Source organism: Crocuta crocuta, unplaced genomic scaffold (genome assembly GCF_008692635.1).
Source record: "Crocuta crocuta isolate KB4526 unplaced genomic scaffold, BGI_CrCroc_1.0 scaffold93, whole genome shotgun sequence".
Classification (NCBI taxonomy): domain Eukaryota; kingdom Metazoa; phylum Chordata; class Mammalia; order Carnivora; family Hyaenidae; genus Crocuta; species Crocuta crocuta.
Window position 1 is genome coordinate 3,707,038 of NW_027529641.1, and position 5,779 is coordinate 3,712,816.

Genomic DNA, 5,779 nt, shown 5'->3' on the forward strand with positions numbered 1-5,779 from the left:
ATTATTTTCATTTGTTTTCACTGAACAAGATGGAATTGTCGCTAAATTTTTCAACTGATGTATTGTTTTGGCTTTCTTTGGATATGGACATCATATCACTTTGTCTCTTTAGATCCAGTGAATTCTATCTAGCAGTAACTAATGCTACCCCATTGAACTCAAGTACTTATTTATCAAGGAAGGAAGAGGCAAGGAAGAGGGGGAGAAAACAGAGATAGAGATGACAGCACACACATAATTGCCCAGAGGGAAACTTGACCACACAATTTTTCATCCAAAACTGAGCTCTTGTTTAGAGTGAAAGAGACATTTTTTAGAAATGACACAGAGAAAACAGGTTAACAATGAGATTTTCCTGGAAGAACCAGTATGTACAACCCCCCTATTTATAAGAAGGCAGAGGAAGGAAGAGAATGAAATAAGAATCTGACCCAAGTTTCTGGTAGTCAGAAACACTGCTCTTGAATATGGAACATCATTCTCTGAGGAAACTCCAGGCAAAGAGAATTGACCTCAAGATCAACAAATGTAGGAAACACCATCCACTATCTCTTTCTCAGGATTCTCAACGTGTGTTCGTGTAGACTCAGAGAAGTCCACAGAAAAGGAATCTGAGATTCCCAAAGACCTCACATTACATACGTTTACACAATCACATCTATTAGTGGGTCTTGCTTACTTGATTACTGGGAAGGGCTATTTAAACAATTTTTCCAGAGCATCTGGGAGGCTCAGTTGGTTAAACGTCCAACTCTTGATTTCGGCTCAGGTCATGACCTCGCAGTTCATGAGTTCAAACCCCACATCGGGCTCTGCACTGGCAGTGTGGAATCTATTTGGGATTCTTTCTCTGCCTCTCTCTCTATGCCCCACTACTGTGCATGCTCTCTCTCTCTCCCAAACTAAGTAAATAAATTTAAAACAATAAATAGACTTTTTCCAAAGAGGCAAAATAGCTAAATAAAACAGATTACAAATAGTGTTCTCCCCGTCAACCAGTTATATACATACCTAGATTTCTTATTTTGTTACAGGAGCTTCGTTCCCTTTGTCACTCAGAGAAAGGCCATTTCTTATAGTAAAATAAGATAGCATATTAATTTGGATGAAACCAGGCTAATGTAACAAAGAAAGATAACATTAGCACAGTGCATTAAGAAAGTTTACCTGTGGAAGTGCTTGGGTGGCTCAGTTGGTTAAGCATCTGACTTTGGCTTGGGTCATGATCTCACAGTTCATGAGTTCCAGGCCCACATCAGGCTCTGTGTTGACAGTTCGAAGCCTGGAACCTGCTTCAAATTCTGTGTTTCTCTCTCTCTCAAAAATAAGTACACATTAAATAAGTTAAAAAGAAAGAAAGAAAGCATACCTTTGTCTCACATATCATTCCCAGGTGAACATTCCAGATGAGCAAGTGGTACTGCCCTCTCTGAACATCAAGGTCTCAGGCTCCTTTTTTCCCATGTTCACTGTCCTGTAGGAGCTTACTGTCATCTGCAATACATGAGGCCAGTTGCTTCAATTTGCAGTTGGAAGAGACACGTCAGATGTCTTATGTCATAGGCCTAGAAGCAGCACACATCTCTTGAACTCACTTTCCATGCCAAATAGCATAGTCAGTGGCTACACCGACTACAGGGGAGGTTCAGAACGGTCAAGAAACTGAAGAGCCATGTGCATGACCAGAATGGTATTTCTTTTTTTATTTTTTTAAATTTTTATATTTATTTATGTATTTTCAGAGAGAGAGAGCAGAGGAGGGGCAGAGAGATAACCCCAAGTAGATTCCACACTGTCAGCCCAGAGCCTGACATGGGGCTCAAACTCATGAACTGTGAGATCATGACCTGAGCCGAAATCGGGAGTCAGATACTGACCCGACTGAGCCACCCAGGTGCCCCCAGAATGGTATTTCTCTGGAGGATGGGAACATAAATCTTGTGGAGAGTTGGCTGTCTTTTCTTCACAAATGGGCAGCGGAGAAACCGTCACCTACAGGCGACCAAACTGAGAATCTTTCCAACCCTAAGATTCTTTGACTCTTTAAAATAAATATCAGCAGGGGTGCCTGGGTGGCTCAGTCGGTTGAATGTCCGACTTTGGCTCAGGTCATGACCCCACTGATCGTGGGTTCAAGCCCCACATTGGGCTCTGTGCTAACAGCTAGCTCGGAGCCTGGAGTCTGTTTCAGACTCTGTGTCTCCCTCTCTCTCTGACCCTCCCCTGCTCAAGCTGTCTCTCTCTCTCTCTCTCTCTCAGAAATAAATAAAAATAGTAAAAAATTTAAAAAAATAAATAAATATCAGCAAAAAAGCAGCCATCCAAAGAGTTGCAACCTCAGGCATTTTTCTCTTTCTACTTCCTTTTCTGATTTTTGAGAATTCTGCCCATTTTTTTTTTTTTTTCTGTTCTCTGGGGCCCGAATGCCTTGAGCATGGACTTTTCTAACTCCCACTATCCTCAGCACCACTCGCAATATTTCCTAATACCACCAGTGTCTAAAAATGTGAAAAATAATGATATGTATCATCCTTTTAAGGTCTTATTTTTATCATGTCTACATCTCACTCAAAATGTCCCCACTGGACTGGTGTTTTTAAAGAAGGCGCCAAAGTTTACAGCTCTGCCTTTGAAGACAAGAAAGATCTGCACTTAGTGAACTTTTCAGGCTCACCTCTCATCTTTCTAGAATACCAATACCATGTTCTATTCACCTTATACTACTACGCTAGTTCAAAGAAAGTTATGACTTTTGTGTGTCATTCCTTACACATAAAATACCAGCCTCTTCTTCTGCCTGTTCCTTAAGGTCCAATCCAAATTACATCTACTCTTAAATCCTCCTCACTGTAGCCAGGACCCAGTTATTGCTCAGTGTTTCTTTTCCATTATATGTCTAGAAAAAATATTTACTGAAGATCAAATTTTCCCACACATCAACAAATCTATCAGCAAATTTGCAATAATATACAGTGATTCGGAGCTCTGAATATAGAGTCAGAAGGAACTAGATTCAGGGGTGCCTGGGTGGCTTAGTCGGTTAAGCATCCGACTTTCGCTTAGGTCATGATCTCACAGTTCGTGGGTTCGAGCCTCGCGTCGGGCTCTATGCTGACTGCCAGCTCAGAGCCTGGAGCCTGTTTCAGAGTCTGTGACTCCCTCTCTCTCTGACCCTCCCCTGCTCACGCTGTCTCTCTCTCTCTCTCTCCTAGAAATGAATAAAACATTTAAAAAAAAAAAAAGAAGGAACTAGATTCAGATCCCACTACTTGCACTTATTACCTGTGTATCCTTGGGAAATTTGCAACTTTTCCTGGCTTCATTCTCCCCAACTGAGAAAGAAAGACAATAATAGTAACTATCTCATAAAGCACTTGTAGAGATGTGTTGCTATTATGCATGAATCCTTAATAAGTAATAAACATTCAAAATATTTGGCTATTGTCATATATCTCATGTATCATCCAATACTCTCTCCTTGCATATAATTATATATACATTTACACTTGATCGCTTTCATCTTATTGCATGAAATGGGATCTTAAACATTATTGATGAAAGTGATCTCGATACTAGGATATCCTGTACAATGTCACTCAGATGAGGATGACTCTTAGGGAAACTTATCTTTCCATTTTACACTGTCAGTAGGGAGGTATTTTCATGTTTAAGTTTGCCTCTTCAAGTCCTGATCCTTATCTCTGAAGTTATCCAGAAGAAATATGATGTCGTTCCATATTGAAGTAATGGAGCTCTTGAACTATGATCATGCTAACATTTCTTTTATTCAGCCTCAATTACCTTTTATCTTTCACATAAGGCATATTTTTCAAGTCAATTCACCACTGTGATTGTACCCGTTGGAGACATACAACTTGATTGCTATATTTCCAACACTGAAAGAGCAGAACCCAGCCTAATGTTTCAAATGGACAGAGTTTTGTGAAATAGGAGTTGATGATTCATTGCTGTGAATGCTATTATTTCTGGTTTTAGGTCATTTAAAATTTCATTCGTAAGTGTAAGACTTCATAATATCATCCTACATACATACTATGTACTTTCATACTTTTCTCATCCCAATAGTCATTTTACTACTTTAAGCCTCAAATTTTATATAAAATTAAATAATATTACCTACATCACCGATGTATTAAATAATTAAATTAATTAAATTAATTAATTTAAAAATTAATAATGTATTAAATAATATTAAAGAATATTACCCAACCACCAATAAAACTTTAAAAACTACATATGTATTTGGTAGAAAGTCCAGTATATTTCAATACATTGTTCTTATTAAACCAATTTGCTTTCATTTTGTTCATACATTTTTTCCAATTTTTTTATTATGATAAATATACATAATGTAAGATTTGGCATCTTAACCGTTTCAAATGTGCGTATAGTTCAGTGGTATTTAACACATTCATAATGTTAGGGATCACCCCCATCCATCTCCTTAAATCTGTTCATCTTGTAGAACCGAAATTCTATACCCAATAAACTATGACTCCCCATTTTCCACTTGCCCCCAAGTCCGACACCACCATTCTATTTTCTGCCTCTTTGTTTCTGAGTTAGCATCATGTCCCCAAGTTTCATCCATGTCACTTGTCAGAATTTCCTTCCTTTTTAAGAGTGAATAATATTCCATTGTAAATGTGTATATCACAATTTGCTTGGCCATTCATCCAACAATGGATAATTGTGTTGCTTCCAACGTTAGCTATTGTGAACAATGCTGCTACAAACATAGGTATACAAATAGCTCTTCTAGATCCTGCTTTTAATTCTTTTAGGTGTAGATTCAGAGGTGGAAATTTTACATCACGTGGATTTTACATTCTATGGATTCATGAAATCCACCAACAGTGCATGAGGATTTTGATGTGTCTACCTCCTTGCAACAAGGATTATTTTCTGGGTATTTTTTAATAGCAATCATCCTCATAGGTGCAAATAATTTCTTCCATCCTGTGGGTTGCCTTTTTATCTTTGATAGTCTTCTAATGCATTTTTTTAAAAAAATTTTCAAGAAGGCTAATTTGTTGATTTATTCTTTTGTTGTCTGTACTTTTGATGTCATATCCAAGAAGTTCTTGCCAAATCTACTCTCCTGAAGCTTATGTGATATGTTTTCTTCCCAGATTTTTACAGATTTAGGTCTTCTATTTAGGTTTTTGTTCCATTTTGAGTTAATTTTTGTTTATGGTGTTAAAGATCCAACTTAATTGTTTAGCATGTGGATATCCAATTTTTTTAGCACCTCATGTTGAAAAAACTGTCCCTTCCCCCTTGCATGGTCTCGCCACCCTTGTCAAAATAATTTGGCCATACTTACCTGGCAAGGGAGATACCATGATCACGAAGGTGGTTTTCCCAGGGCGAGGCTTATCCATTGCACTCCGGATGTGCTGACCCCTGCAATTTCCCCAAATGTGGGAAACTCTACTGCATAATTTGTGGTAGTGGGGGACTGTGTTCGCGCTTTCCCCTGTAAAAAGAAAAAAAAAATAATTTGGCCATACTTGCAAGGGTTTATTTCTGTGCTATTTTATTGCATTTGTCTATATGTCTGCATTATGCTAGTACCACACTGTTCTGATTACTGTAGCTTTGTAATAAGTATTAAAGTCAGGAAGTATGAATCCTCCAGCTTTGTTCTTCTTTTTCAAGATTCCATTGGCTATTCTTGGTTCATTGATATTCCATTTGAATTTTAAGATGGGTTTTTCTATTTTTGCAAAAAAAAAGAAAACATTGAGATTTTGAC

The 5,779-nt window shown here is 37.9% G+C and overlaps 1 non-coding gene across 1 annotated transcript; it reads left to right on the forward strand.

Moving 5' to 3' along the window:
* The first annotated feature begins 5,339 nt into the window (after nucleotides 1–5,339).
* On the forward strand, nucleotides 5,340–5,503 carry LOC144230212 (U1 spliceosomal RNA). The gene has a single exon (XR_013334726.1). It is a non-coding gene; the product is annotated as a U1 spliceosomal RNA (small nuclear RNA).
* The last annotated feature ends 276 nt before the right edge of the window (nucleotides 5,504–5,779 follow it).